The sequence below is a fragment of the Aegilops tauschii genome, unplaced genomic scaffold, assembly GCF_002575655.3.
Source record: "Aegilops tauschii subsp. strangulata cultivar AL8/78 unplaced genomic scaffold, Aet v6.0 ptg000592l_obj, whole genome shotgun sequence".
Classification (NCBI taxonomy): domain Eukaryota; kingdom Viridiplantae; phylum Streptophyta; class Magnoliopsida; order Poales; family Poaceae; genus Aegilops; species Aegilops tauschii.
Genome location: NW_027332830.1, coordinates 1 through 22,152, shown reverse-complemented (window position 1 = coordinate 22,152; position 22,152 = coordinate 1). Strand labels below are relative to the sequence as shown.

General features: G+C 35.7%; 7 non-coding genes across 7 annotated transcripts; 3 read left to right on the top strand and 4 right to left on the bottom strand.

Annotated features, from left to right (window-relative positions):
- Positions 1–2,107: 2,107 nt before the first annotated feature.
- Positions 2,108–2,178, top strand: TRNAC-GCA (transfer RNA cysteine (anticodon GCA)). The gene has a single exon. It is a non-coding gene; the product is annotated as a tRNA-Cys (tRNA).
- A 2,612-nt stretch (positions 2,179–4,790) lies between these two features.
- Positions 4,791–4,864, bottom strand: TRNAD-GUC (transfer RNA aspartic acid (anticodon GUC)). Its single transcript has one exon. It is a non-coding gene; the product is annotated as a tRNA-Asp (tRNA).
- Positions 4,865–5,223: 359 nt separating this feature from the next.
- Positions 5,224–5,305, bottom strand: TRNAY-GUA (transfer RNA tyrosine (anticodon GUA)). Its single transcript has one exon. It is a non-coding gene; the product is annotated as a tRNA-Tyr (tRNA).
- Positions 5,306–5,812: 507 nt separating this feature from the next.
- On the bottom strand, positions 5,813–5,884 carry TRNAT-GGU (transfer RNA threonine (anticodon GGU)). Its single transcript has one exon. It is a non-coding gene; the product is annotated as a tRNA-Thr (tRNA).
- A 2,482-nt stretch (positions 5,885–8,366) lies between these two features.
- On the bottom strand, positions 8,367–8,437 carry TRNAG-GCC (transfer RNA glycine (anticodon GCC)). The gene has a single exon. It is a non-coding gene; the product is annotated as a tRNA-Gly (tRNA).
- An 824-nt stretch (positions 8,438–9,261) lies between these two features.
- TRNAS-UGA (transfer RNA serine (anticodon UGA)) lies at positions 9,262–9,349 on the top strand. The gene has a single exon. It is a non-coding gene; the product is annotated as a tRNA-Ser (tRNA).
- Positions 9,350–12,960: 3,611 nt separating this feature from the next.
- TRNAS-GCU (transfer RNA serine (anticodon GCU)) lies at positions 12,961–13,048 on the top strand. Its single transcript has one exon. It is a non-coding gene; the product is annotated as a tRNA-Ser (tRNA).
- Positions 13,049–22,152: the final 9,104 nt, after the last annotated feature.

Below are 22,152 nucleotides of genomic sequence, written 5' to 3'. Positions count from 1 at the left end.
CCGAACGAATACGTTTATTTTTCAAGTGATTCATATCGTCATCGTCAAGTATACCCGTTCCAAATTTCATTCCAATCAAATGATCCGTAGCGGCCAATACATCTCGTGGTAACAAGAATGTATTGTTCTGAGGTATATCAAGATTAAGTCTCCGATTCATATTTCGTCGACCAATCCTTCCTAATTCACATTTTTGTTGAAAAAATTTCTTTTGTAATTCCTCGCATAAGGACTCCGAAAATACCAGGTCCCCACCTACACAAGCAAATTGTTGATAAAACTCCAAAATAGCTTTTTCTTTTGACTCAATCCTCTTCTTCTCCTTAGCATTCGGGAAAGACAAGAAAATTTCAGGGTAGGAAACATTATCTAGAATTTCTCTTAGATTCGAACCCATAGCTGATGATAGAACTAGAATAGATATCTTTTGTTTTCTACTCACGCGAGCCCATATCCTTTCTTTTTTATCAATTGCTAATTCCGATCTCCCCCCCCAATCTGATATTATAGTGCCAGTGTAGATAGAAATTCCCTTATGATCTAATTCCGAGCGGTAGTAAATACCAGGACTTAGCAATATTTGATTGATCACAATTCGGTATATTCCATTTATAATAAAGGTTCCTAAGGAATTCATTATAGGAATGTTTCCGATAGAAATGGTTTGCTTTTGCACATCGAAACCAAAAATTAATCTCGCAGATACATATAATTCGGAAGAATAGGTGAGTGATTCATACACAGCATCTCTTTCTTTTATCGAGGGTTCTAGCAATTGATATCCTTTCGCAAATAATTGAAATGCAATTTCGTGATCTGGATCTTTAATTGTTGGAAACTTGTCAAGTTCTTCTGCTAAGGCTTGATTAATGAACCTACAAAATCCCTCGAATTGGATCTGACTAAATCCGGGTATTGTGGACATTCCCTCGTTTCCATTCCGGAGCATCTTAATCTTAAGTTTCCTGTTTATCAAAGAAAAATTCCATTATCAGCTCACTCTTCATCAATCCCTCTGGATCGATCTAGCAATCATGGAATCTATATTCTGTTTACTGAATCACATGAAATTCTAGGGAACTCCACATACGTATTTCATATATGTATTTCATACATATGAATAGAGACCATTTGGACGAAAGTTCGAGTTTGCCAGGGGTACAAATGAAATGAAAATGAATTGATAAAACATTCCTAAAAAAAAAAATTCTGCCACTTATACTTTATGTTATGATATTCTAATCAGATTGGATGGCAAAGATTTCTCATTTTATCTCCTTTCTATGAATGTAATAAAGCCGTAATATAATATACTAGAAAGTTTGACTTTACTTCGATTTAGAATAGCGTGCTTACTTTAATTTCTCAAAATAATTTGAGGGTTCTTTTTTATTTCGGATCGGAGTAGTATAATTACTAGAAAATTCAGTATTTCATTGTGGAATTCTAAAATCAAGTAAGTCCCTTTTTTAAGTACATGCCAATCTAGTTATCCACCTCTCCCCATATCCATGCTTTTCTTTTATCGTAATTTCACTTGGGTAGGCCAAGATAGTAAGGTTATACTCTATATCAGAGCAAATTTCCTTTTTTTATTCAAGATATTTAATTTAATACTTTTAAAAATTAAAGCATGATTCTCCATAGAGATATGTACATAAAGGGGATCTTTGGATAATAATGCTGTTCGGACCTAAAGTTTACCTATACACGGATTAAGCATAAAGTCATACTATTTTATTATGCCATTGAAGGGGGGGGAGATAATACCGATTTAAGAGTAGTTCACTACTGCAATAAAAAAAAGAGAATTCTAGTTAACGGTTCCAATTTATTCTGAATTTTGCAGCCTGTGAATAGAAATCCACTTTTTCTTCTTTTTCATCTCAATAGAAAGAAATGGGAAGTTTTATTGTGTTAACAATGTATGTTTTAAGATAGAATCTATCGAGGAGAATAATAGAAACTGGATCAAAAAAAGCAGGAATAGATTTTTTGAAAAAGATTGGAAAAAAGTAAGTAGAATTATATTCAAAATAAAAGGGGCTTTTCGTAAGAAAACGTGGATGAATACTTGCTGTTTTCTAGATTTTTGATCGGATTTTTTGGCGGCATGGCCAAGCGGTAAGGCAGGGGACTGCAAATCCTTTATCCCCAGTTCAAATCTGGGTGCCGCCTGATCAATAAAATACTTAGGTTTTTTTTATAGTGCTGATCGAATTCGATCAATTTTTACTTCGCATAAGTTCGGGCAAGAGAGTAACTGGGCCTGCCGATACTGGGTTTAGAGAAACCATACCATAGTTCTATCCTCAAACTAGGGTTAGGGTTTGTTTTGACGGTAGTGGCCAAAATGGTTATCAATAGGGGTGAGGTAGTGTTTCCTTATTCTTTTATTATATGAATTTGAATTGGTTCTTAATTGAGATTCGATTTGATAATTTTAAAATACGAGGATAAGATGTCAGAAATCTTGGTATCCAAAGAAAGGTCCCTAAGGGGCATTCTTTTTTTTTTTCAATCTAAGATTCAAGAAGGGACTCCACGAAAGAATATCAAGACTTACTAATTATTATACATTTTTTTATCGTACATCTTATGTTACCTACATACACTAAAGTAAGGACTACTTAATTTTAATTCTAACGAGAATCAGATTAAATAGGTCGATCAAAAATCAATTTAGGAGTTGTGTTATGGATAAAATCTCTTCCTCTTCATTCTTTCATAGAATGATACAAAGCAAGGCTGCAGGGTTTAGGTCAAAAATAAACATTAGGTAAGGTAGGTATCCAATAAATATTTATCTATCGTTAATTTTATGGTATATTCGGGCGTCCTTTGCTTAAAAAAAAAAAAAGAGTAACAAAAGGAATAAAAAATCTTCCTATTCCCGCTTCTTCTATTCAGGACATCATTCCCGTACTCTTTCTTTTTTAAGGAAAAAAGGGCTATAGTATCGTATTTTTAATGCTCTCTAATTCTACCAGAATTCCTATAAGAATTTGTTAGGAGTAAATTCCTTGAACTGATTGATCCATGGCCTTAGGGCGGAATCCCTTTTTGACTCTGTACCCTTGATTCCACTATGATTATTGATCAATAGTAGAATAGAATAATCCCTTCATAGAAATAGGAGACATAATTTAGATGGATATAGTAAGTCTCGCTTGGGCTGCTTTAATGGTAGTCTTTACATTTTCTCTTTCACTAGTAGTATGGGGAAGGAGTGGACTCTAGGGATACTACTAATTGATTAAGTAATCAAATTGTTGTATCAATTCTTTTCATTAATGGATCATTTTGCATTAATCATTTTGTCAAACGTTATTCTTTAATCTTTTTCTTTAGTTTTGTTTCACTCCTGTAAGAAACTCTTGTATTGTAAGTTGTAATGTAAGAAAGAGCCATTATACCAATTCATAATTTCTACTAGAAATGACGAATGGTTAAAAAAAGTTCTATACATAAGAAAATTCGACTTTCTTCCACGGAACTATTCACGGCATATCACACATTTTCCATTTCCTTTTACTTTTTACTATAGTCTATTCTTAATATTATTTTTCTTTCCTTCCATGGATTCTTTGGTCAAGAATTGTCTTAGATTTTTTTATTTTGACCTGATTGAAATTAAGTGGATGCAATGAAAAAAGAAATTGAATTAGACTACTTAACTATTTCAATCTACTAATCTATTCTATGTAGATTCAAAGATAATATAATAGAAAGAATCTAAAGTGTCGTAGAAAAAACTATATGTAGTTCTTTCTACCACACTTTAAGATTCCAACCAGATCCTTTCATTTAAGACTTGGATTTTTTTTATTTAATCCCTTTTTAATTTCTTCAATGATTAATTGGAATTCCAATTAATTATTTTGGCTGACTGTTTTTACATAAATAATAAGTAAAAAAGAAGTAGGAACTAGAATGAACAGTGCAGTAGCAATAAATGCGAGAATATTGACTTCCATAACCTCTTTATTTTTTATTTTCACAATAACTCGGGATGTAATCCCATGGAGAGGAAAAAGGGGTATCTTGTAAATTCAAGGGTAGGGCTTGCATTCTGATAATACTGAATCAATTCAATATTATGAATATCGGATCTATCAAATCAATTCATGGATGAGAGTTATATTTCACGGATGAGAGTTATATAGTATAACATAGGAAGATCCTCTATCCACACTAAGACCAAAATGGGTTTTTTGATTGGATTAGGAATTCCCTCTTTTTTAATCCTTTTCTACTTTTTCTTTTCTATATCTCTAACCCACGAGCTTTCTTAATCTTCTACTTTCTTAATCTTATACAATTTCCCTTCCTTTTTCTTATAGTTATACATACAATTATGTATGTATTATATGACCAACTTTCTATGGGTCACATAGACATCCAAATAAGCAGTAGAAGTGAGATGGGGAAAAGAGGTCTGAAATAAAAAGGGAATACGATTTATGTATGGATTCCGGTAAAATACCGGTACTCTATTCCATAAGAGTGGAATAGGAAATTAAGATGAGGATGGTATCATCATAAAGAAAGATAGAGTAATATAATATCCTAAATTCTACTAATCCACATATCGTATGTGTGTCTTTCTTTATCTTTATCGATCGGGAGTAGTGAAAAAAAATTCCTATATGCCTTCCCTCCCTCTTTAATGAGGGATGCAAAATAAAAAAGTGAAGTAAGGGTGCCCTGTGGGTATTTGATCTTGCTCCCTGCCCCTTTTTTTCATGGAAAAAGGAAATATCAATTTCTCCATTCATTGAACCCTAGTTCGGGACTGACGGGGCTCGAACCCGCAGCTTCCGCCTTGACAGGGCGGTGCTCTGACCAATTGAACTACAATCCCCGCGGGGTGTATGGCATACCCATTCTTAAATAGAACCATAAGAAGATTCGATTCGTCTTTCGTACTCTAAGAAATAGACGAATCATATACTACATACCCACATATTATATTATACGTGGGTATAGTGAGAGTGACATAACTAGTATGTCGTGATTTTTTATCACTAAAAATGGATAATAATCCAGCCTTCAATAAGAAAAACTCTTTTGTTTGTAAGAAAGGAATGAGAGAGATATGGATTAGAAAAAAAAAATTTCCCTTTTTTCTTTATCTTTTATTTCTATAGATCAGACATTTTATTTTATGGAAGAAAAACAAAAGGATTTAGTTCATACTCACGAAGCCCTAGATTTTTGGTTTGGGCCGAGCTGGATTTGAACCAGCGTAGACATTGTCAACGAATTTACAGTCCGTCCCCATTAACCACTCGGGCATCGACCCAGGAAGAATTTATTCTAGGGTTTTTGCTAATCTATGATTAACCTCCTTTCATAATACTCCCTACCCCCAGGGGAAGTCGAATCCCCGCTGCCTCCTTGAAAGAGAGATGTCCTGAACCACTAGACGATAGGGGCATCACTAGACGATAGGGCCATATACAACCGCTCGTGATTATACTATAATCATAGTATGAGCAGTTTTTTGGAATTGTCAATATACTCGAAAAGTATAAATAGATCCAAAGCAAAGAGTTTTTCCAACTTTTCTGTTATGTTTTCATCTAGGATTTTTTTTAGTTGATCGTTATAGATTAATTCTCCGTGCTTCATTTAGTGTTCAGACCAAAAATGCATCCATCCCGCACTAAGTCATAAAATTCTCTAAAAATATAGAGAAAGTTTCAAAAACAAAGAACAAAAGTGAATCAATTTAGTAGAAAAGTACTCTATCAGATTCGAACCAACGACTTACGTCTTAGCACGAGATTACTCTACCACTAATTTAAAAAGCCCTTTATCGGATTTGAACCGATGACTTATGCCTTACCATGGCATTACTCTACCACTGAGTTAAAAGGGCTTTTTATTTAATTCAAAAATTAGCCACTTGGATTTCCCATTATGGGTCTACTGCATAATGTACATATTATATATATAATATATAGAGATAGAGAGAGAGACATTATGTAGAGATTGTATATGTATATATCGATATCTTGAGAGCTCAAAATAAAATTAATAAAAAAAAAACATACCCTACATAACATATCCAACTCTTCTTGGTTCAGGGTTTTCCGTTTCCGAAGACTAGTAAAATAGGCGGATTCTGGAACCCCAAGGATTCAACGGTATATGGATATGGAAAATATAAGATTTCCGATCCTAGCGGGAAAAGGCGGGGAACAGATACCCAATAGGATATAGGATCCTTGGGAGGAACTTTTGGTAATGGCCTTGATCCTCTATGCTATTTTTTATGTGTTCTTAGTTCTATTGAACTTTTTTCATTCTTTTAAACAAGAATCTAATAAACTAGAATTGAGTCAGTGGAAAAAAGGAGAGAGAGAGAAAGTGTTAAATGGAGAGAGTCGACTAATCAGAGACTTTTAGGATCTTCTTTACATCAGGTAAATCTGTCGGCCCTGTCCGTTTTTTTCTTTAAGTTACGACTCTTTGCTGCTTACTTCTATCAAGCCATAGGGAAAGTCTATGATGAATTTGGAAAACTCATCTCACTCTTACTCTATGGCTCGGACTTAATGGGGGAAGAAAACATCTTCCATAATTTCTTTTTTGTTCAATTCTGGACAAAAAAGAAAAGGAAAAAGGAATTTATAGGGACAGTGTTACCCCCTATATCCCCTAGTTTATATTGTAGGAATAATAAAACAATTTAGCAGTCTGACACACTTACGTCCTTGCAAAGTAAATAATTATTATTGTAGTCGTAACCGTAGAATAGGATCCTAATCAAAATAAATACATTTGGTTCAGGCGCTATTAGCATGGTAAGAAAAGATTTTTTTTACAGACCAGAGGGGCTATCTAAATCCTAAAGTAAAGGCGAGCGATCGAAGTAGAAGTACCAACGGCTCAGTGTCATGAACCTTCTCCATCTGATTCAATAAGGGGGAATTAGCCTTCTTGTCAAATGGCTATCCTTGACAAAGGGTACCATTTATACCATAATCTACAATGTAGCGGGTATAGTTTAGTGGTAAAAGTGTGATTCGTTCTATATAATAACTGAATTTGAAATGATATACTTAAGGCATCCTTAAGTTTTTTATTTTTATATTCCGATGAAAACTTTAGTTCTTATAAAGGATTAAATCCTTTTCCTCTCAATAGCATATTGAGGAAGAATATACATTCTGGCGATTTGTATCCAAAGACTAATTTAAATTGCATCCAAAATAAAAATAGGATTATGAGTACAGAGTCGCGAAGCATAATTTTGCATTGGATTAAGTATTCCAATTTTGAAAATATGAGTAAAGGATCTATGGATGAAGATACAAAAAAGTTGATTTCCAATCGTAACTAAATCTTCTTAAAATAAGGAATAAGGAAGCCAAATAGCTAAAAAACGATAGTTTTGGTTTACTAGAACCATCCGCATATTGTTTAAGCTCGGTGGAAACCCAATTCTTTTCCTCAGGATCTCTTGAATGAAATTAGGGAACGAAGTAAGTAGATTAGATGGATTTAGATAGAATTTCTATCTCCTACTCTATAAGGATCATCTAGAAAGCGGAGAGCTTTGGTTCCATTCAAATAGAAAAGCTGACATAGATGTTAAGTGGTGAGAATATCCATAAAGGAGCCGAATGAAATCAAAATTTCATGTTCGGTTTTGAATTAGAGACGTTAAAAATAATCAACCAACGTCGACTATAACCCCTAGCCTTCCAAGCTAACGATGCGGGTTCGATTCCCGCTACCCGCTCCATTCTGTATAAAAGGAGTATTCTCTTTGTCTAGACATGTTAGAGGCTTGTATTCAAGCCTTTTTTGTCCACCAGTTTCTGGTACTCCAGAGCGGAGTAGAGCAGTTTGGTAGCTCACGAGGCTCATAACCTTGAGGTCACGGGTTCGATTCCCGTCTCCGCACTTAGCAGTCTGTATAAAAGGACTATTCTATTTCTCTAGATATGGTAGAGGGGCGTATCCAACCCTTTTTTATTCATTAGTTCCCGGCCCTAGAGGGCAAAATTGAGCAGTTTGCGAAGTCACTTGCCTTCAAAAAAAGAAGGCGCAAGGCTTCTCCCTACCCTGCAGAAAATAAAAATGAAACGAAAGGGACAGTCTACCTCTCTCTTCCCTTTAAAAAAAGTTTGCCCGTTGTTTGTCTCAGTTAATACCCAATTTTTGGAGCTCTGTTGGCGAGTTCTATTTCTGCCTCCGGAGCGCCCTCTTTTTTTGAGTGGGATGCAAAGGAAGGGTAAGATAGTAAGGGATACGGCACTAGACTAACACCTAATTAATACTTAATTTAATATAAGTAGTTAAACAGTTAACTAGACTAAACTTTTTATCATAGTACTTTGATAAATTAAGCGGGCGAGCGGCGGGAATCGAACCCGTATCTTCTCCTTGGCAAGGAGATATTTTACCATTGAACTACGCTCGCTACGGTATATATTTTATAGCGTATATCCGCCTGGGTCGACCTTCTATGTCTGGGTCGACCGTTTCATTTCATTTTCTATTATATTAGAGTTTTCCTTTTTTTATTATCTGTGAATGAATATTCTAATGGGAATGGAATTTCATAATACTGAAAGAGAAGAGCTAGCAATTCGGAACGCAAATTGCGTTTTAATACGTCTCACTATTCTAATTTTTTAGAAGAAATGGCCTTTATTATTTCTTTTTTATGGGGTTAATAAATATTAACCAAATTTAATTTAAGAAATGAGAGAATTCAGAATAGCTACGAGAAAGACTAGTCCAATCCATAACGATGTACCGGAAAATACAACATTTTTATTATTTGACCAACCATCAGGAGAAGCAAATACAAGGGGTACACTAATTACTAAGACTGAGGAAGTCGCAATTAATGCAAAAACAGCTAATTGGAAAGCAATAGTCATATTTCTAATCCTCCAAGCTACCATCAAATAAAGTTGACTACATATTTGATCCCTCACTTAAACCAAAATTGTAAAAAAATACAAGAAGTAGGAGGGGTTTAATCATGAATCCATTGATTCTTCTCTTTAATTCAAATTTATTACTTAAACCGCTTTTTTATTTGGATATGGGGGTGAGAAGAGATTATTTACTCTTTATTTCACAAGCGGGTATAGCGGATCCTGTATCCGTGTATACAGTATACAGAGATATATCGAAAAGGAACTTGTATCTGATATCTTTCTAGAGGCTAATAAATCTTTTTATTTTTTATATGGCTATGTTCTATTTGTAGGAGTAAAATAAGGATTAGGCTGTGGAGAGATGGCTGAGTGGTTGATAGCTCCGGTCTTGAAAACCGGTATAGTTCTAGGAACTATCGAGGGTTCGAATCCCTCTCTCTCCTTTTGCTTATTGAATACGTTTGTTTCTTTCATTTTTTTTTTTCTGTCCCTTATCTTTCTTTCATAAAAAGGAATGAATGGCTCGGCTAGATGGAATAACCGAGCCAGAACAGAAAAAAAGTAGAACAGGTATAAATAAGAAAATCTTAGTTAAGAGGGTTCATGTAAAGAACAGGTTCCAAATCACGATCGATTCCCTTTTCAAAACCTGCTGCAGCAGCTCGGGCTCTTCCTGCATGCCATAAATGGCCCACAAAAAAGAAGAATCCTAGAACAAAATGAGAAGTTGATAACCAACTTCTAGGAGAGACATAATTAACTGCATTGATCTCGGTAGCTACGCCACCCACGGAATTTAAAGAGCCTAAAGGAGCGTGGGTCATATATTCTGCTGAGCGTCGTTCTTGCCAAGGTTGTATGTCTTTTTTCAACCTACTCAAGTCCAAACCGTTGGGGCCCCTTAGAGGTTCTAACCATGGAGCACGAAGGTCCCAAAAACGCATAGTTTCCCCTCCAAAGATAACCTCCCCAGTTGGGGAACGCATTAGATATTTACCTAAACCTGTGGGTCCTTGAGCGGATCCCACATTAGCTCCAAGACGCTGGTCTCTAACTAGAAAAGTAAATGCTTGAGCTTGAGAAGCTTCTGGCCCGGTGGGTCCATAAAACTCACTCGGATAAGCTGTATTATTGAACCATACAAAACAACAAGCGATAAAACCAAAGACAGATAAAGCAGCTAAACTATAAGACAAGTAAGCTTCTCCAGACCATACAAATGCACGGCGAGCCCATGCGAAGGGTTTGGTTAAAATATGCCAAATTCCGCCAAATACACAAATAAAACCCAACCATACATGCCCACCAATTATATCTTCTAAATCATCTACACTAACAATCCACCCTTCTCCACCAAAAGGAGATTTTAGTAAATAACCAAATATAACACTGGGGCTAAGGGTCAAATTGGTAATTTTTCTTACATCTCCCCCCCCAGGGGCCCAGGTATCATATACACCGCCAAAATAAAGAGCCTTGAGTACTAGAAGAAAAGCACCTAGACCTAACAAAATTAAGTGAATACCCAAAATTGTAGTCATTTTATTTCTATCTTTCCAGACATAACCAAAGAATGGAAAAGATTCCTCAAGAGTCTCGGGTCCCAGAAGCGCGTGATAAATGCCACCGAAGCCTAAGACTGCGGAGGAAATTAGGTGAAGTACGCCAGATACAAAGTACGGAAAAGTATCTAGAACTTCCCCCCCTGGCCCTACTCCCCAACCTAGAGTAGCTAAGTGTGGAAGTAAAATCAACCCTTGTTCATACATGGGCTTTTCTGGTACGAAATGGGCCACTTCAAATAGGTTCATTGCTCCGGCCCAGAATACGATTAATCCGGCATGGGCTACATGAGCTCCAAGCAGTTTACCGGACAAATTGATAAGTCTGGCATTCCCAGCCCACCAAGCAAAGCCGGTGGTTTCTTGGTCACGACCAGCTAAAACGAAAGTTCCATTAAAGAGCGTTTCCACGTGGTAGAACCTCCTCAGGGAATATAAGATTTTCATGAGGCTGATCCTGAGCTGCCATCCACGCACGAATACCCTCGTTTAAAAGAATATTTTTGGTGTAGAAAGTCTCAAATTCAGGATCTTCCGCTGCACGGATTTCCTGGGAAACAAAGTCATAGGCACGTAAGTTCAGAGCCAAGCCAACTACGCCAATAGCACTCATCCATAAACCGGTGACGGGTACAAATAGCATAAAGAAATGTAACCAACGTTTATTGGAAAAAGCAACACCAAAGATTTGGGACCAAAAGCGGTTAGCAGTGACCATGGAATAAGTTTCTTCAGCTTGAGTTGGGTTAAAAGCACGGAAGGTATTTGCACCATCACCGTCCTCAAATAGAGTGTTTTCTACGGTCGCTCCATGAATAGCGCATAGCAGAGCCGCACCTAATACTCCGGCAACTCCCATCATATGAAATGGGTTCAACGTCCAATTATGAAATCCTTGGAAGAAAAGGATGAATCGAAATATCGCTGCTACGCCAAAACTCGGCGCAAAGAACCAACCAGATTGCCCCAGTGGATAAATAAGGAATACAGAAACAAAAACAGCAATTGGACCAGAGAATGAGATTGCATTATAAGGCCGCAATTGAACAGACCGAGCAAGTTCAAATTGGCGTAACATGAAACCTATTAGTGCAAAAGCCCCGTGGAGAGCTACAAAAGTCCATAGACCGCCTAATTGACACCAACGAGTAAAATCTCCTTGTGCTTCGGGCCCCCATAGTAGCAACAAAGAGTGTGCTAAACTATTGGCAGGGGTAGAAACTGCTGCGGTTAAGAAATTACAACCTTCCAAATAGGAACTAGCCAATCCATGGGTATACCAAGAAGTTACAAAAGTTGTCCCTGTAAACCAACCCCCTAAAGCGAAATAAGCACAAGGAAAGAGCAATAGGCCAGACCATCCTACAAAAACGAAACGGTCCCTTCGTAACCAGTCATCCATAGTATCAAATAGATCATTTTCTTCTTTAGGAATTCTACCAAGGGCTATAGTCATAGTGATCCTCCTATTCAATTACTTCAACCATTTCCGAGCACCTCATATCACTTTCCAAGGCATATGATAGTTTTATTATCTGTGGACGATTTCTTTGTCGTTCAATGCCCTTTTTCAATGGTCTCGAAGAGAGAAATTTCCCATTTTTATCTATGGAGTCACAGTCACAACCGAGGTCGTGGTAAATCCATGAATTTGATTCGATTTGTTTTTCTTATACTATTTGTTTTTCTTATACTATAGAAATAGAAATAAATTGTTTTTCTTATACTATAGAAAGAAATAAACCTTTGAATTCAGCATTATTCCAAGACTCCTATTTCAAAGTCTATCTTTTAAGGGAAAAATGAAAATAAAAGTAACCCTTCTTTTCCCATTCCCTCTCTATTGCATGGGTGGAAGAACTAAAATAGAGGATTCTGAAAAAAAAAATGGACCTTCGAAATCCAATTTTATGTGTAGCGCAAAGGAGTTGCGATTTCTTCTTATTCCTATAGAACATCTAGTAACAAGAATATGAAATCGTAAATAGCGAAAAATTCTTGTCTTGCGCGGTCTAAGTCTAAGGAAATAAAAAAAATTCGCTTATACAATTTCATCTACATCGAATTTATATATCAGAATAGCGGATAGAGGCATCATTAAAGGAGTCAGGTCTACTTACTTTATGCTTCTTTCCAATTTTATGGTGGATTTGATAAGAACCCTTTTTGCTTTCTTGATAAATAATCGACAAAAAAAGCGTTTTTTTTTATATAACCTGCTTGTTTTATTATAATTATAACAAGTCCTATATGGAAATGCCCGCTAAAGAGAAAATCTATTTGATTGTCTCTCGGCCAATATCGATTTTTAGAAAGAAAAAACAAGAATTTTCTTCTTTTTTTATTAACATTAAGAAAAAAGAATATAATTAAAATGGAATTGGCAATATAATTTTTATAGACTTTTGAAAGAAAAAAAGGGGGTTTTTTGCAACCGTTATTTCTTATTTCTTGCCTATATCATATCACGGAAACCTTTCGCTTTGGAACGTGGAGAGATGGCTGAGTGGACTAAAGCGGCGGATTGCTAATCCGTTGTACAATTTTTTTGTACCGAGGGTTCGAATCCCTCTCTTTCCGCTCCCTTGGATCATTTGGGACTTTCGAATTGGAAAGAATTCTGACCCCCGGATTTTCTCATAGATAAATGTACGAAACAAATCCAATAAGAAAAAAAAAAAACTGAATTTTTACTCCTCGCGTCCAGGATTCCGTCCTGGGTCATTAGATAAGAATCCAAAGATAAAGAGTGAAACAAAGAATATCACTACTGTATAAACAAAAAGTTTGAGAGTAAGCATTACATAATCTCCAAGATTTTTTTTTAAGGAATAGATTACCAGTTTTTCCTTACCACACGGATCCACTAGGATGGTTTTTTTTTTATACCTAAAAATGCAAAAAAGAATTCTTGAAAAAAATTGCAAGAATTCTTTTATAATAAGCACTCTTATCAATAGCAAAAATAGGGTTAGGTGGTTAGGTATTGTGTAGGTACCTTTAGGTACCTGCTCAACCTAGGTGCAGGGGAGTAGAAAGGCTGATCCAAATTTATTGCTGTAGCTACCCATTCAATGTAGAAGAATTTAAATTTTAGAATCGAAGGTTCATAATATAAAAATATAAAACTTCTCGGCTTTTACCCATTTTTAAATTTTTTTGGAATGAACACATCATTCAATTTGGCATACAGAGTACTAAAGATTTCATCGAAAACTTACAGCAGCTTGCCAAACAAAGGCTAATAGAAAAAAGAATAGAGGTATAACAGGCATAATATCCACGATTGGATTGAAAATAGCATAAGCTTCGGGTAATTTGGCAAAGAAAAAACTAGTAGGATAAAGAACAGAATTAAAACAGATACAGGTTAAACTAAGTATATTAGGCATAACAAGCATTTCATTCTTGTAGAGTAAATAATTGGATTTTTCTTGAGTTATTTTTTTAAGGGAAAGAAGGAAAAGGCAGATTCAAAATCTTTTTTCTTCGGACTTTCCCAAACACAAAATACCTCCTTGTATTTGCACTCTCAAATGAGAGTGGAATAAATTCGACTTTCATATAATATCTTAATAGAATTCCATGTAATGATCAATGCATTTTTTTGATTCTATATTATCCGCATGTGTAGAATACTAGCAAGAGAATATCCCTCCTTTTTTATGTAATTGAAATGGTATTGACGAATAACAAATAAACATACTAGTGTTTATTAGTGTCGCATAAAACCCGAAATGGGGCGTGGCCAAGTGGTAAGGCAGCGGGTTTTGGTCCCGTTACTCGGAGGTTCGAATCCTTCCGTCCCAGATTGTTTCTGATGAAACAAACGGTGAAATCATATAGTATTCCGTACGAGACAAAAGTTTATTAAAGAGAATAATGATATCTTATTCTTTCTCAGAAAACATAATAAAGTCTTAAGTCCAGTCAAATTGACTATCTTTATTTTCATGAAAAAATGGGATCTATCAAGCACATTCAGGATATGCCTCTACTATAAAATAAAATCACTTAGTCATATTTTTTTCTTCCTTTTGGTATTCGAGTTGAAGAAGTACGAGAATTCTATAACTACCAAAAACTTTCAATCTTTTCATTGGAATAGTTTATTTAGTTATTATAGTTAATTGTTTTTGGTACTGAAAAAATATATTACTACTAGAATTCTAATTCTAGTAATTAAATTAATTAAACTTTTTTGGAGGTTGATAGTTTATTTATTGAGGAAGAGTCAATCCTTCTTTTCTCACTTCAAGATTGATCATCTCGAGCCATCCGTTGAGGGTGGAAATTTAAGAATAAATAAGTTTTAAGCAAACTTGTTTAGTCGTCTTTTTCAAACTATGTTTCATTCATATGATAGAATTTTAATATGGGTTTAAATAAATTGGATCTTGGCGGAGGCTTCCCGGATAAATACTTACTTTCTTTTATCCATATTGCTCCATAGATAGCAAGTTTTAATTAGTATAAAAAAACTAAACCAATGACTATTCATGATTCCATCCATATTGGATCAATTCTCTATACCACTTTGCAATGAAAAGAGGAATGTTTGTTATGGTAAAACTTCGTTTAAAACGATGTGGTAGAAAGCAACGTGCGACTTGAAGGACATGATCGATTGTGGATTTTTCTATCCATCATTTTCCATAGTAATGAAAATGCTCTTGGCTCGACATAGCCTGTTCTATTCGTTCCGAACCAAATTTGCGCTGGGTTTAAGTAACATAGTACACGATGGAGCTCGAGAGGACAGAATTTTTTTTATCAAGGGAAAGAATCTAGGGTTAGTGAAAACTAATAAATTAGGCCAACTTTGTCAGTCTATCCTTAATATAGAAATAAATCGAAAGGTTAAAATAAGAATAAAGTCCAATAAAAGTATATCAGAATCAATCCCTCTTATTAGATTTCTATAGAAGAGATAAATGCTTTATCGAAGGAAATAAGAAAAAAGGGTATGTTGCTACTCTTTTGAAAGAAAAAAATAGGAATTCCCGAAGTAATGTCTAAACCCAAGGATTTCACAAATCAAAGATAAAGGATTCCAGAACAAGTAAACACAATTTTCAATTGTCTCAACAACAGAGTTGGATCAGAATAAGGAATAAAAGTCAATTCGTTCGAAATGAGACAAAGAAAAGAGTTTAAAGACGACTCAAAAATTTTGGAAGGATTTTGCCTTCGAAGTTTGTCAGGCAAAATTAGCCCACTTGAGTCATGAGTATAAATGAAATTTGTTTTTTCTGTAAGGAAATTAATGCACGTCATAGTCTAATTTCTATTATTATCGACAGAAATTCGAATCATTTTCTCGAGCCGTATGAGGAGAAAACCTCCTATACGTTTCTAGGGGGGGGCGTTGTTTATCTACATCTATCCCAATAAGCTGTCTATCGAATCGTTGCAATTGATGTTCGATCTCGAAGAGAAGGAAGAGATCTTCAAAAAGTAGGTTTTTATGATCCGATAAAGAATCAAACTTGTTTAAATGTTCCAGCTATTCTCTATTTCCTTGAAAAGGGTGCTCAACCAACAAGAACTGTTTATGATATTTTAAGGAAGGCGGAATTCTTTAAAGAAAAAGAAAGAACTTTGAGTTAATTGAAGAACTAAATGAATCAAAAAGTAGGATAGGAGAAGATTATTAGTATTCCTAGTTGTCTAATTATTTAGACACAATTTACCTCTTTTTTAATCCTATTTGGATTTATATTATATCGTGCCAATTCAACATAAGCCCCTATTTTATTTACTTTTTCTATCTAATTTGTTTTCTTACCATTGTATTTCCATTGACAAAGGTCTATTGAACAAATAGAATTTGTAGATAGATGGGTCTCTTTATCCTCACTCCATATTCAATTTTTCCGCCTACACTTCGCTCAAATGATAAGGGTGTTCCTCTTGCATGTATTCTCATACAATATAATATATATTTTTTTTTAATAAAAATCGCTAAAAATAAGGAGAATTTGGCCATCGTGATTAGGGTCGCTCTTTTTTTAACTTTACTTTAGTGGAATTTAACCGGACCTGTTCGTTTTGGCATTTGAGTGTTTTTCATGGTCGATAAAAAAATCTTTTGATGTCTTGCTAGTTCAATGTTTTGACAGAAGCGCGCGGTGTAATTCCATTGATTTTTGGATTTCGATCGTATCTAAGATCCTTTTTTTATCTGGGTTGCTAACTCAATGGTAGAGTACTCGGCTTTTAAGTGCGACTATGATCTTTTACACATTTGGATGAAACAACAAATTCGTCCAGACTCTTGGTAGAGTCTAGAAGACCACGACTGATCCTCAAAGGTAATGAATGGAAAAAATAGCATGTCGTAATAAAATCAATCTTTTTTGAATGGAATCCAAAATTACGATTTTCTGGGTCTAATGAATAAATGGATAGAGCCTGGCTCCAATTCTGGTAAAATAAAAAGCAACGAGCTGAACTTCCTAATTGGAATGATTCCCCGCTCTAATTAGACGTTAAAAATAGATTAGTGCCGGATGCGGGGAAAGGTTGGGTTTTCCTATGAGTGGACCCTTTATTTTTTCTTTTTTTTTTAGAAATCCTAATTATTCTTGATTATGGATTGAATAAGGGATGTTATGGATTGAATGTGTAAAAGAAGCAGTATATTGATAAAGAGGCTGTATTCCAAAGTCAAAAGAGCGATTGGCCTGCAAAAATAAAAAACTTGTTCTGTTCTTTTTTTTTAATTAGAACAAACATAAACTAATTGGGTAGAAAAGGAGCAGAAAAAGATCTGTGGATTAGACTCCCTTTCTTTCCAGGGTTTGTATTAAAAATGCAACACCCTGTTCTGACCATATTGCACTATGTATCATCATTCGATAAACCGAGAAATGCTTCTTCTCTCTGATTCAAGTAGAAATACAAATGGAAAAATTCGAAGGGTATTCAGAAAAACATAAATCTCGTCAACAATACTTTGTCTACCCACTTCTCTTTCAGGAATATATTTATGCATTTGCCCACCATTATGGATTAAATGGTTCTGAACCTGTGGAAATAGTTGTTAGTTGTAATAACAAGAAATTTAGTTCACTACTTGTGAAACGTTTAATTATTCGAATGTATCAGCAGAATTTTTTGGATAACTCGGTTAATCATCCTAACCAAGATCGATTATTGGATTACAAAAATTATTTTTATTCTGAGTTTTATTCTCAGATTCTATCTGAAGGGTTTGCGATCGTTGTGGAAATCCCATTCTCGCTACGGGAATTATTTTGTCCGAAAGAAAAAGAAATACCAAAGTTTCAGAATTTACGCTCTATTCATTCAATATTTCCCTTTTTAGAAGACAAATTTTTGCATTTGGATTATCTATCACATATAGAAATACCCTATCCTATCCATTTGGAAATCCTGGTTCAACTCCTTCAATACCGTATCCAAGATGTTCCATCTTTGCATTTATTGCGATTCTTTCTCAACTATTATTCGAATTGGAATAGTTTTATTACTTCAATGAAATCCATTTTTTATTTTCAAAAAGAAAATAAAAGACTGTTTCGATTCCTATATAACTCTTATGTATCAGAATATGAATTTTTTTTGTTGTTTCTTCGTAAACAATCTTCTTGCTTACCATTAGCATCTTCTGGAACTTTTCTGGAACGAATCCACTTTTCTAGGAAGATGGAACATTTTGGGATAATGTACCCTGGTTTTTCTCGGAAAACCCTATGGTTCTTTATGGATCCTCTTATGCATTATGTTCGATATCAAGGAAAGGCAATTCTTGCATCAAAAGGCACTTTTTTTTTGAAGAAGAAATGGAAATGCTACCTTATCAATTTCTGGCAATATTATTTCTGTTTTTGGACTCAGCCGCGAAGAATCCATATAAACCAATTAGCAAACTCTTGCTTCGATTTTATGGGGTACCTTTCAAGTGTACCAAAAAGTTCTTTGTTAGTAAGGAATCAAATGCTGGAGAAGTCATTTCTAATAGATACTCGAATGAAAAAATTCGATACCATAGTCCCCGCTACTCTCCTCATAGGATACTTATCAAAAGCTCAATTTTGTACTGGATCGGGGCATCCTATTAGTAAACCCATTTGGACAGATTTATCAGATTGGGATATTCTTGATCGATTTGGTCGGATATGTAGAAATCTTTTTCATTATCATAGTGGATCTTCGAAAAAACGGACTTTGTATCGACTAAAGTATATACTTCGACTTTCATGCGCTAGAACTTTAGCTCGGAAACATAAAAGCACGGTACGAACTTTTATGCAACGATTGGGTTCGGCATTTTTAGAAGAATTTTTTATGGAAGAAGAGCAAGTTTTTTCTTTGATGTTCACCAAAACAACTCTTTTTTCTTTCTGTGGATCACACACTGAGCGTATTTGGTATTTGGATATTATACGTATCAATGACCTGGTCAACCCTCTTAATTAATCATTAGACGAAATTAAGAAACAGGAAAGGGTTGATAAATGATCAAGAAAAAACTTTTCTATTTTTCATTCTGAAATGTTCTTTTTATTATAATAAAGAGTAGGTGAATCAAGTTACTAATTAAAAAAATTAGTAGAACTTCCTCTTTGGAATAGAAATTGGCTATTTCTACATAGGGAAAGTCGTGTGCAATGAAAAATGCAAGCACGATTTGGGGAGGGATTTTTCTCTATTGTAACAAGGAAGAATTATCTACTCCATCCGACTAGTTCCGGGTTCGAGTCCCGGGCAACCCATATAGAAAAGACTCATCAAAGTTAAAAACTTTGACTCACTTCATTTACAAATACAAAATTATTGGTTTGGTTAATTTAGTTATATGGATAGCTAATCTTTGGGCTGACTTGGTTGACATTGGTATATAGTCTATGTTATACTGTTAAATAACAAGCCTTCTATTATCTATATTCTAGTTAATACGTGTGCTTGGGAGTCCTTGCAATTTGAATAAACCAAGATCTTACCATGACTGCAATTTTAGAGAGACGCGAAAGTACAAGCCTGTGGGGTCGCTTCTGCAACTGGATAACTAGCACTGAAAATCGTCTTTACATCGGATGGTTCGGTGTTTTGATGATCCCTACCTTATTGACCGCAACTTCTGTATTTATTATCGCCTTCATCGCTGCCCCTCCAGTAGATATTGATGGTATTCGTGAGCCTGTTTCTGGTTCTTTACTTTATGGAAACAATATTATCTCTGGTGCTATTATCCCTACTTCTGCGGCGATCGGATTGCACTTTTACCCAATTTGGGAAGCTGCATCTGTTGATGAGTGGTTATACAATGGTGGTCCTTATGAGCTAATTGTTCTACACTTCTTACTTGGTGTAGCTTGTTATATGGGTCGTGAGTGGGAACTTAGTTTCCGTCTGGGTATGCGTCCTTGGATTGCTGTTGCATATTCAGCTCCTGTTGCAGCTGCTACTGCTGTTTTCTTGATTTACCCTATTGGTCAAGGAAGCTTTTCTGATGGTATGCCTTTAGGAATCTCTGGTACTTTCAACTTTATGATTGTATTCCAGGCAGAGCACAACATCCTTATGCATCCATTCCACATGTTAGGTGTAGCTGGTGTATTCGGCGGTTCCCTATTCAGTGCTATGCATGGTTCCTTGGTAACCTCTAGTTTGATCAGGGAAACTACTGAAAATGAATCTGCTAATGAGGGTTACAAATTTGGTCAAGAGGAAGAAACTTATAATATTGTGGCTGCTCATGGTTATTTTGGCCGATTAATCTTCCAATATGCTAGTTTCAACAACTCTCGTTCTTTACACTTCTTCTTGGCTGCTTGGCCTGTAGTAGGAATCTGGTTCACTGCTTTAGGTATTAGTACTATGGCTTTCAACCTAAATGGTTTCAATTTCAACCAATCTGTAGTTGATAGTCAAGGTCGCGTTATTAATACTTGGGCTGATATCATCAACCGTGCTAACCTTGGTATGGAAGTAATGCACGAACGTAATGCTCACAACTTCCCTCTAGACTTAGCTGCTGTTGAAGTTCCATCTATTAATGGATAAGGTTTTTCTGCTAACATATAAGAATTTTTGAAGAAAGAAAAGACAGAAATACCCAATATCTTGTTCTAGCAAGATATTGGGTATTTCTGTCTTTATTTTGAATCTTTTTTTTCTTCTTAATCTTTCTATTCAGAATTCAGTTAACGACGAGATTTAGTATCCTTTCTTGCATTTTCATAACTCGTGAAATGCCGAGTAGGCACGAATTCCCCCAATTTGCGACCTACCATAGGATTTGTTATGTAAATAGGTATATGTTCCTTTCCATTATGAATCGCGATTGTATGGCCAACCATTGTGGGTAGAATGCTAGATGCCCGGGACCACGTTACTATTGTTTCTTTCTCCTCCTTCATATTGACCTTTTCTATCTTTGCCAATAAATGATGAGCTACAAAAGGATTCGTTTTTTTTCGTGTCACAGCTGATTACTCCTTTTTTCCTTTTTAAAGAGTGGCATTCTATGTCCAATATCTCGATCGAAGTACGGAGGTCAGAATAAATAGAATAATGATCAATGGAAAAAAGCAAAAAATCCTTTAGCTGGATAAGGGGCGGATGTAGCCAAGTGGATCAAGGCAGTGGATTGTGAATCCACCATGCGCGGGTTCAATTCCCGTCGTTCGCCCATCGCATTATTGCAAATTCCAAAAATGCAATTTTCCATATTCCTAGTTACGTATTTACTTACGGCGACGAAGAATAAAACTATCGCTATATTTTTTCCTTTTCCTAGTTCTTCTTCCAAGCGCAGGATAACCCCAAGGGGTTGTGGGTTTTTTTCTACCAATGGGAGCTTTCCCTTCACCGCCCCCATGGGGGTGGTCCACAGGGTTCATAACTACCCCTCTTACTACGGGGCGTTTACCTAGCCAACACTTAGATCCGGCTCTACCCAAACTTTTTTGGTTCACCCCAACATTACCCACTTGTCCGACTGTTGCTAAGCAGTTTTGGGATACTAAACGGACCTCCCCAGATGGTAATCTTAAAGTGGCCGATTTACCCTCTTTTGCAATGAGTTTCGCTACAGCACCTGCTGCTCTAGCTAATTGCCCACCCCTTCCACGTGTGATTTCTATGTTATGCATGGCCGTGCCTAAGGGCATATCGGTTGAAGTAGATTCTTCTTTTCTCTCAAAAAACCCCTTCCCAAACTGTACAAGCTTCTTCCAAAGCATACGGCTTTCTAGATGTATATGACGATCTCTAGACAGATGGATCTTATATGAATCATATGATGAAGTACCACATGAGTGGATATATAGGAAAGGAATCCAAATCTGCCGAATCGCTCATGTTATGATCTTCTACATCCTAGGTCTCTGCGTTCCGTCATCTGGCTTATGTTCTTCATGTAGCATTCAGATCGAATGACTCTATGAAATTACGTCGATACTTCCACATATTATGGGTAACGTAGGAGACATCCCTATTTTCCCCCGGGGGTCTTAATTACCACTGCTTAGCTTTCAATTTGCCTCTGACCATCAAATTAAATGTGAATAACCCGTCCTCCTCTCTTTGAAACAAGGGGCGCTTCCGGTTCTGTGCGTGCTTCAAACAATTTTGTCTTCTCCATATTACCATATCTCTAGAGCCAATAATTTTCTATGAGGAACTACTGAACTCAATCACTTGCTGCCGTTACT